The sequence below is a fragment of the Alexandromys fortis genome, unplaced genomic scaffold (genome assembly GCF_014885135.2).
Source record: "Alexandromys fortis isolate MF-2015 unplaced genomic scaffold, M_Fortis_MF-2015_v1.1 scaffold_31, whole genome shotgun sequence".
Taxonomy (NCBI): domain Eukaryota; kingdom Metazoa; phylum Chordata; class Mammalia; order Rodentia; family Cricetidae; genus Alexandromys; species Alexandromys fortis.
Window position 1 is genome coordinate 5,933,744 of NW_026067974.1, and position 9,827 is coordinate 5,943,570.

Below are 9,827 nucleotides of genomic sequence, written 5' to 3' on the forward strand. Positions count from 1 at the left end.
GATGGTTAAGATGTAGAACATGGGGGGCTGGAGAGATGGCTCAGAGGTTAAGAGCATTGCCTGCTCTTCCAAAGGTCCTGAATTCAATTCCCAGCAACCACATGGTGGCTCACAACCATCTGTAATGAGGTCTGGTGCCCTCTTCTGGCCCGCAGGCGCACATGCAGACAGAGTATTGTATACATAATAAATAAAAAAAAATTAAAAAAAAAGATGTAGAACATGGGCCAAGCTATGGTTCTGCACACCTTTAATCCCAACACTCGGGAGGCAGCAGCAGGCGGTTCTCTGAGTTCAAGGCCAGCCTAGTCTACAGAGTGAATTTCAGTACTGTCAGGGCTGCACAGAAAAACCCTGTCTTGGAAAAACTAAAGCAAACCAAAGAGAAAGATGTACAACATGAGCAAAGGAAGGAATCAATGAGGCCTTCCTGGTTTTTTGTTTTTGTTTTGTTTTTTTTTTTTCATTTCCATTTTTGGAAAGGGGGTTTGCATGATTGCAGTTAGTTAGGGTTTTTTGGAAGGGTGCACCACCCAACTCCCAAATAGATACATGGAGACTTATTTATGAATGCCCAGCCTTAGCTTTGCTTGTCTCTAGCCACCTTTTCTAACTTAAATTATCCCGTTTCTTTTTAGCTATGTTTGCCTCTGGGCTTTTTACCTTTCTTTATTCTATATATCTTCTTTTCCTTCTTACTCCATGGCTAGCTGTGTGGCTAGGTGTCCGGCTCTGGAGTACTCCTCTCTCTCTCCTTTTCTTGCTTCTTGCTCTCTTCCCTTGAGTTCTTCTCCTATTTATTCTCTCTGCCTGCCAGCCCCGCCTATCCTTTCTCCTGCCTAGCTATTGGCCAATCAAGTGTTTTAGGCAGGCAAAGTAACACAGCTTTACAGAGTTACGCAAATGCAACACATTTTTGCTTCATTAGACAAATATTCCACAGCATAAACAAATGTAACACATCTTAAACTAATTCCATAACACATGATAATGCACATATATAATCCCAGTACCAGAAGCAGTAGGACCAAGAGTTCAAGGTTATCCTCAGCTATAGTAGTGAGTTCAAGGCCCATTTAGGATCCATAAGACCCTGTTTCAAAAACAAAAGATAAAAATAAAAAATAAAACCTTTTTAAGCCAGGCGATGGTGGTGCACGCCTTTAATCCCAGCACTCGGGAGGCAGAGGCAGGCGGATCTCTGTGAGTTCGAGACCAGCCTGGTCTACAGAGCTAGTTCCAGGACAGGCTCCAAAGCCACTGAGAAACCCTGTCTCGAAACAAAAAACAAAAAGCAAAAAACAAACAAAAAATAAACCCCCACTTTTTAGTGGTTGGATGAATTTCACTTGTGCTTTTCCAACATTTATATACAAAAAGACCACCTGACATTTACTAAAAACTTGGGGTTCCATTCTGTAGGTGTGTCATGAAGCCTGAGAATGTGAGGTTTTCAGACCTGTTGGTTGGTAGACTCTTTAAGGCGATATCAGAGCTGGGTTCTCGTTTTTTGTGTACGTGGGTGGGGGGCGGGAAATGGAAGGGAGGCCACAGTGAACTGGCTGTTATTTTATATTTTGGTCTGTTTTTAATTATTAAAAAAAAACTTTAAATATGTTTGGGGTGGAGGGGACGTGTGCCTTGACGCGTGTGTAGAGAACAGAGGACAATTTGAAGGAGCCCTACTTCCGCGTTGTGAGTTCTAAGGTCGAACTGAGGTCATCAGGCTTGGCAACAAGAGCCTTTTCCTACTGAGTCTGTTTTGTTTCCTAATGGCTTGTTTTGTTTTTCAACCATGTTCATTTGAAGTGAGTAGTTGAGCTTTGCTAGGAGTTGGGAGGCTTGCTCTGCAGACTCTAAAGAGAGGGATGAGAACTGGAAGGTCTCCTGTCAGTCTTCCTGGAAGCATGCTAATTATAGGACTCGCCCCTCACCTTCCTTCCTAACCCTGCACAACACAGGAGATCTTCTCCAGGTAAATGTTCTATGACCCAAGTCAGAAAGCTCTAAGAATTTAAAACTAAAAAAAAGTTTTATGGCTGTAGTGTTAGTGAGGGTTCTCTAAAGAAACAGAACTGATAGAATTAATAGAGAGAGAAGGTATGCATATGATTAATTAGAATGACTTACAGACTCTGGCCCACCTAATGCAACAATGGCTGTCTCCTGACAGAAGGGCCAGGAAGATGGTAGTTGTTCCATCCAGGAGGCTGGATGTCTAAGCTGGTCTTCAGTCTGTATTGGAATCTGAAGAAGTAGCTTCCTGTACCAGCAAAGGTTAAATGAACTGGCAGGCAAAAAGCAAAAACTTCCTATGTGGGCTGCCAGCAGAAGGTGTTGGCATCATCAATAATCAGAGTATGACATGTTAGATGATCCAGTCAAGACAGTCCCTCCCAGGCGTGCCCAGCTGCTTGGGTTCTAGTTGACTCTAGATGTTGCCAAGCTGACAACAAAGACTAGCCATCGTTGGCATATTAATTAACCCACATCCTGTCCAGAAACCCTAGCAGGGGAGTTCAGAGTAACTTGAAACACCTAGCTTAGAATTCGCTGTCTCCACTGGCAGCCACACACTGGTCTTCAGCATTTCCTACATAACTTTTCTTGTTGTTGTTGTTGGTAGTGGTGGTGGTGGTGGTGTGTGTGTGTTTATGTTACTAGGAATCAAACCCAGGACCTCACGAATGCTAAGTAAGCACTTTCCACTGAGCTATGTCCCCAACCCCTTTTTACTTTTTTATTTTTTTTTTAATTTTGAGACAGGGTCAGTCTCACTAACATTACCCAGGCTAGTCTTGAATTTACTCTTCAGCCTGACCAATCTGAAACTTACAAACCTCCTTCAGGCTCCCGAGTACTCGGATTATAGGCATTTTTCACTGTATCTAGCTGTATTGGCCAGGGTTCTCTACAGCAGTGGTTTTCAACTGTGACTGGTGATTCCTTTGGGGGAGGGTCACATATTATATATCTTGCATATCAGATATTTGCATTATGTTTTATAACTGTACAAAATGACAGTTATGAAATAGCAATTAAATAATTTTATGGTTGGGGTCACTACAACATGGTGAACTGTATTAAAGGGTTGACGTGTTAGAGATGTTGAGAACCCCTGTTCTAAAAGAACAGAACTTATAGAATGAATCTATACATACGTAGGAAAGGGGGTTTATTAGAGTGGCTTACAAGTTGTGTTCCAGCTAGTCCGACAGTGACTGTCTACCAACAGAAGGTCCAGGAATCCAGTAGTTGTTCAGTCCACGAGCCTGGATATCTTGGCTGGTCTTTGGCATACACAGAATCCAAGAGTCAGGCTTTAATGCTAGTGATGTAAATGGCTTGCCAGGGAGAATGAGAACAAGCAGACAAAGTAAGCTTCCTTCTTCCATGTTCTTTATATAGGCTGCTAGCAGAAAATGTGGCCAAGATTAAAAGTGGGTCTTCCAACATCGACAATTTAATTAAGAAAAAAGTTCCTCATAGGTGTACCCAACCCCCTGTGCGTCAGTTAATTCCAGATGTAGTTGAGCTGACAACAAAATTGTTTCATTGCTACTTCATAGCTGTAATTTTGTACAGTTATAAATCATAATGTAAATATCTGATATGCAAGATATATGGTGGTGGTGCATGCCTTTAATCCCAGGACTTGGGAATTAGAGGCAGGAGGATCTCTGTGAGTTCAAGGCCAACCTGACCAACATAGTAAGTTCCAGGACAGCCAGGGCTACACAGAAAAAAATCTGTCTCAGAAAACAGAACAAAAACGAAAAAAGAGGGGGCTGAAGAGATGGCTCAGTGGTTAAGAGTATTGCCTGCTCTTCCAAAGGTCCTGAGTTCAATTCCCAGCAACCACATGGTGGCTCACAACCATCTAGAATGAGGTCTGGTGCCCTCTTCTGGCCTGCAGACATACACACAGTCAGAATATTGTATACATAATAAATAAATAAATATTTAAAAAAAAAAAAAAATTCTGGCCTGCAGACATACACACAGTCAGAATATTGTATACATAATAAATAAATAAATATTTAAAAAAAAAAAAAACGAAAAAAGAGGTGGAGGAAGCAGAAGGAGGATTGCTATGAGGTCAAGGTTGTCAGGTCCCAAAGAAACCCTGGACGAGTCTCACTGTAGCTCCTCCCAGCACTTCTCGCCCCGCCCCCCTACCCTAAACCTCTCTACCCAGAAGCTGGGTTTTGCTTTCCTTCCCTCAGCTTCTGATTCCTGTAAAACCAGCCATTTTGTCCACATGCTCTCTTAACTCTTGGCTCTGCCTGACCTTGGTTCTCTTGACTTTTTGGTCTACTTGCCCTCTCTCCTCTTCCTCTTTTGCTTTCCCCATCTCTCCTCTCATGGCCCAGTCTGTTCTGCTGGCTATGTTAGGTCTGGATCCTTCCAGATGACTCTGGCTGAACACCCGCCCCCCCCCCATATTTACAATAAAGCCCTCCTCCTCAACCATTCCTTGGAGCGGTCACGTCTTTATTTTCATTCATAGGTCAGGCTGGGCAGCAAATCAATATTAGTAGGTTAATTAGCATTCATTTGTGGGTTTTGTTGTGAGGGACGTGTTTCCATATTTTGAAGCAGGATCTCCCAGGTTAACCTTAAACTCAAGGAGATCCTGCTTCAGCCTTCATAGTGTTGGAATTACTGGCTTGTGCTACCACACCTGCTTAGTCTGCATTTATCAAAGTTGTGCTACACCAAACACAAAGTGGTTTTTTTGTTAGTTTGTTTTGTTTGCGTTTGTTTTTGATATAGTCTCATAACCCAAGCTTGCTTTGAGCTCTGACTGTGCAGCTGAGGCTGGCCTTGAACTTCTGATCTTCCTCACCTCCCAGGTACTGGGGTTACCTGCACGCAATGAGATGCCTATATACTTCTCCAGTATTAACTAATCACACAACCACCTGACCTTCTTATTGCTTCTGAGGGCAGATGTGGCTCATTAGGAGTACACTCTACCAGCATCTGTCAAGGTGATGGATCGCCTTGAGTCCCAACGCCAGCACTGCACAATCAGGAGGAATAACAACAGGAACTGATATCCTTCCTGTTCAGGCAGGGGAACCTAAAGCCTCCTGTGGCTTCTGAAGGGAGGGTTCCTGGAAGGAGCAGACCAGAGTTTCAGGCCAGTCTCCATACTGCGAGATCCTGGCTCTTAACCACATGTGTAGTGCTCCATGGTTATACAAGGCGTCATTCCTGGGTCTCACTTCCGGAGGAAGTCACAACAGTGTGCAAATAAATCATAATCGCACGACAAGAAGATGACATAATTGTTCTTAAATGGAATTTGAGACAAACGAGACAGCTAGCTGAAATACTGTAAAGAATGGAATTGATCTAGGCCACGGAGGTCTGGTTATTAATAATTTAAAGAATCAGAGCAACTAAGACATGCCCAGGCCTGAGAAATGGAAAGGTACTTTGGGAGGCAGGGCAAAGACAAGACATTTATAATATTAATTGAGAATGAGCCCCTAGGGAACTTTCATTGCCAATAATCAAGGATAAAGTATGAACCCGCCCACCTTTGACTCCTGGGCCAAACTACAAAACAGCAGGGCCGTCTTGTGAAGACAATTGCCTGAGCCTCACAAGAGCCACACAGTTCACCTGCCTTTGCTTCCTCAGCCCTCCCTACCCTACCCCCAGTCTCTCCTGAAAGAGACAGGCAGTTGGCTTTGGGGGAACACTGCATTATTTTTATTTGCTGATTGGGGAAAGATGTAAGAGACTGGGACTGTTTATCATACAGTTTACTGCAAGAACCATGGAAAGTAGAGACTCCCTTTCTACCTTCTTTTCTTTTCCTCCCTCCCTCCTTCCCTTCCTTTCTTCTCTTTCTTTACAGGGTCTTTCATTGACCCTGGAACTTGCAAACTGGCTGGGCAGCGAGCCCCCTACTATCCTCTGTCTCGTGACTGCCCTAGCCCTCCAGCCCAGCACAGGGATTAGAGGCAGGCACACTCAGCTCCCCACTCCCACCCACTCTGCACCGTCTTCCCCGCAGACAGGCTTTGACTATGTAGGTGTGCTTGTCTGAGAACTCTCTCTGTAGCCCAGGCTGGCTTTGAACTCAGATAACTGCCTGCCTCTGGTTGTGTGCAGGCATTAATTAAAGGTGTGCACTTCTACCGCCCAGCTCTTTATTTCCTAACCCTGGGTGACTTGGTACTCAATTTGTAGCCCAGGCTGGCCTTGAACTCACAACAGTTCTGCCTTAGAGTCTAGACCAGAGGTTCTCAGCATGTGGGTAGAGACCTCCTTTGGGGGTCAAACAACCATTTCACAGGGGTTGCCTAAAACCATTGAAAAACACAGATAGTTCAATATAATTCATAGCAGTAGCAAAATTGCAGTTATATAGTAGCAACAAAAATAATTTTATTGTTGGGCGTCACCACAACATGAGGAACTGTATTAAAGGGTTACAGGATTAGGAAGGTTGAGAACCACTGTTTCAAACTCTAGAATCTAGAGTGCTGAGAGACAACTATGAATCAATGTATTTGGCCCGTCTGGAATATTGTTTGTTTGTTTGTTTTCAAGACAGGGATTCTCTGTGTAGCTTTGGAGACTGCCCTGGAACTCGCTTTCTAGACCAGGCTGGCTTCAGCCTCTTCTTCCTGAGTGCTGGTATTAAAGTATGCACCACCACTACCTGGCTGTCTGGGATAGTTTTGATAGTTTTGCTAAGAAACCTTGACTAGCCTAGAACTTACAGTAGTCCTCTTGCCTTAACCTTTGGAGTACTGGGATTACATACATGAACAACCACCGCCCAGCCCATGGGCACTACTCTTAATCATGTTCTACAAATAGAAAAACTTAGATGTAAGAAGGTTAAATAACTGCCCCAACCTCAAGGGTCTGGTTCTGAGTTCATTCCTCCATCTCTCTTAAGTGTGTGTGTGTGTGTGTGTGTGTGTGTGTGTGTGTGTGAGAGAGAGAGAGAGAGAGAGAGAGAGAGAGAGAGAGAGAGAGAGATATTTGATTTGAGGTAGGTGATTAGGGCAGACTCTTAGGTATTCCTGGCTAGCATTGAATTCATTATGTAGCTCAGGCTAGCCTTAACTTTGATCCTTCTGCCTCAGTTTCCCCAGTGCCGGAATTACAGGTGTGCATCAATACATAAGCTTATTACCACTTTCTAAGCTTAGATTCAAGAAAGCCTTTAGCAAAACCATGAGCTTTCGGTTTGTAACAGATCTCTATACTGCTCTGATCTTGGTTTTGGCTTTCAGGCTAAATCTCTCTGGGGAGAAAGATTATATGGATGAAGAGGTCAAAACCCACTCAGGGCAGTGACTTGGTATTAATTTCCTTCTTGCTTTCATGTGGTTTGATTCTCTAGGATGCCCGCTGGAGTCTCTGAAAATGTTTGTCTTCCCCAAGGGCAATGCTAGACTGATTAGCTCTACTTCCTCTTGGCCTCTCTAGTTTGGAGTCCAGTTTGGCATGTGCTCTATTATTTCTAGAAAACCATATCCTTATAGTACCTCATATTAGGCAAGGTTATGTAGGAACAACAAAAAACAAATCCCAAGCAACCGTGACTAAACAAAACCAAACGGTCTCACTCATCTCAAGTCGGCTTCAGGGCAAGCACCCTTCTCCCTGCGACCCTGCTATTCCAACATGTGACTGCTCTATCTCCGTACAGGACCTAAGCACACGATAGCAGAGTGGAAAGAACTAGTCACGTGGCAGTTCTGTTTGATTGGGCCTTGAGGTGACAGTCGTCAGTTCTTTCCAGTCCACCAACCAAAGCAAGTTAAACTCCTGTTAAACTCTGAGGGGATTAAGAAGTATCGAAATCACGGCTTGCTGTGAGTTGGACGTGTCTGTATTTCCCCCCAAGTGTATCACACACCCTCCCCCAAGGCTAGGTGCAAGCCATCCACTTAGCACACCAAACTTTAACCTTCGACCTCTGAACCCACCAAGCACTGCTTCATCCCCCCCCCCCTCTGTTCTCTGGCATGCTTCGCCTCCTGTCAGGTGACCGGTACTCTTCCCCTTGCATGCCTCATGCTTGCAATGTTTTTTCTCCCCTTCCCTGCCTCCACTTCATTTTACATCCAGTTTTCCAGGAGCTACTCAGGTGAGAGTAGTCTGGAAAGACCCTCCTGACTTCCAGCAACTGGAGTCAGAAAGAGCAAGAACACTCTGTCTCCAGAGACAGGCGAAATGGGTAAGGCTTATTGTCTTAGGGTTTCTATTGCTTGAAGAGACACCATGACCACGGCAACCCCTATAAAGGAAAGCATTTAATTAGGGTGGCTCAATTACAGTTGAGAGGTTCAGTCCATTATCATCATGGTGGGATATGGCAGTGTGCAGGCAGACATGGTGCTGGAGACGGAGCTGAGAGTCCTGCATCTTGCAGGCAACAGGAAGTGGTCTGAGACACTGGGCAGAATCTTGAGCATATATGAAGCTTCAAAGCCCACTTCCACAATGACACACTTCCTCCAACAAAATCATACCTACTCCAACGTGGTCACACCTCCTAGTAGTGTCAATCCCTTTGGTGGCCATTTACTTTCAAACAACCGCACTCGTCCACAGTACATGCACATTCTGATCCGAATGAACAGTAAATGTCTTTTATTATATCTCATTACTGGGGAAACCTAGGGCCTTTACGTGCTGTGTGAGCACTCCACCACTAGCTGCATCCTTAATCCCTGGTGTTTTGTTTTGTTTATTTTGTTTTGCTTGAGATAAGGCACCACGTAGCCTAGGCTATCCTCAAATTCAGTGTGTATCTGAATCTGGTCTCCTGATCCTCCTGCCTCCATTTCCTGGGGGGTAGGATTATAGACACAAGTCACCAGAGCTGGCCTTTATTTACTTTTTGTTTGTTTGTTTGTGGGTTTATTTGCTTGTTTGTAGTTTTGATTATTGTGATAGGATCTTTCTATATATCCTTGCCAGGGTAGGTACTTGCTATGTGGCCCAGGATGGAATTTTAGGGAAGTACTACCACAATTGCTTTGTATGTTTCACACACACTCACACACTGACACACTCAATATCTAGCTTAGGCTAGCCTAGAATTTACTGTGTAGTCTAGGCAAGTCTTTAGTTGTACTTTCTCTGGACCGCCAGCTCCTAAATAATGACAAAATTCTTATTAATTATTAAAGCTTATCTTTGGCTTAGACTTGTTCCTAGCTAGCTCTTATAACCTAAGTAAACCATTATATTAATTTATGTTCTGCCACATGACTCATTACCTCTCCTCGGTACCTTATGTCTGACTTCCTCTGTGTCTGGCTGGTGAAATGCCCCAATCAGAGTCTAACCCAGAGTTCCTATTTCTGCCTGGAAGTCCCACCTATCATCTTCCTGCCTAATTATTGGCCGTTCAGATCTTTATTAAACCAATCAAGAGGTACCTACACAGGTGAGTTAAAACAGCAATACATCTTCACAGTGTGGTCAAATATTCTGAAACACTGGCCTTGAATTTAGGTCAATCCTCTTGTCCCTACCTCAAAAGTACTGGAAGTATAAGCATGTATAACCATGGCCACTTTTAAATTCATTATTGTAACCATATATACAGTTAGCAAAACAAAAAAAAAATCCTTCTGAGTTTGTGTGTGCCTAAGAGAACACATAAAGCAGATAGCAAGAATTTGCTTGTAGATATTGCTATTTTTCTTTAATAATTGCTTGAAGTCTCTCTTAGGGTTTCCTATTGCTCTGAAGAGATACAATAGCCACAGCAACTTTCTCTCTCTCTCTCTCTCTCTCTCTCTCTCTCTCTCTCTCTCTCTCTCTCTCTCTCTCTCTCT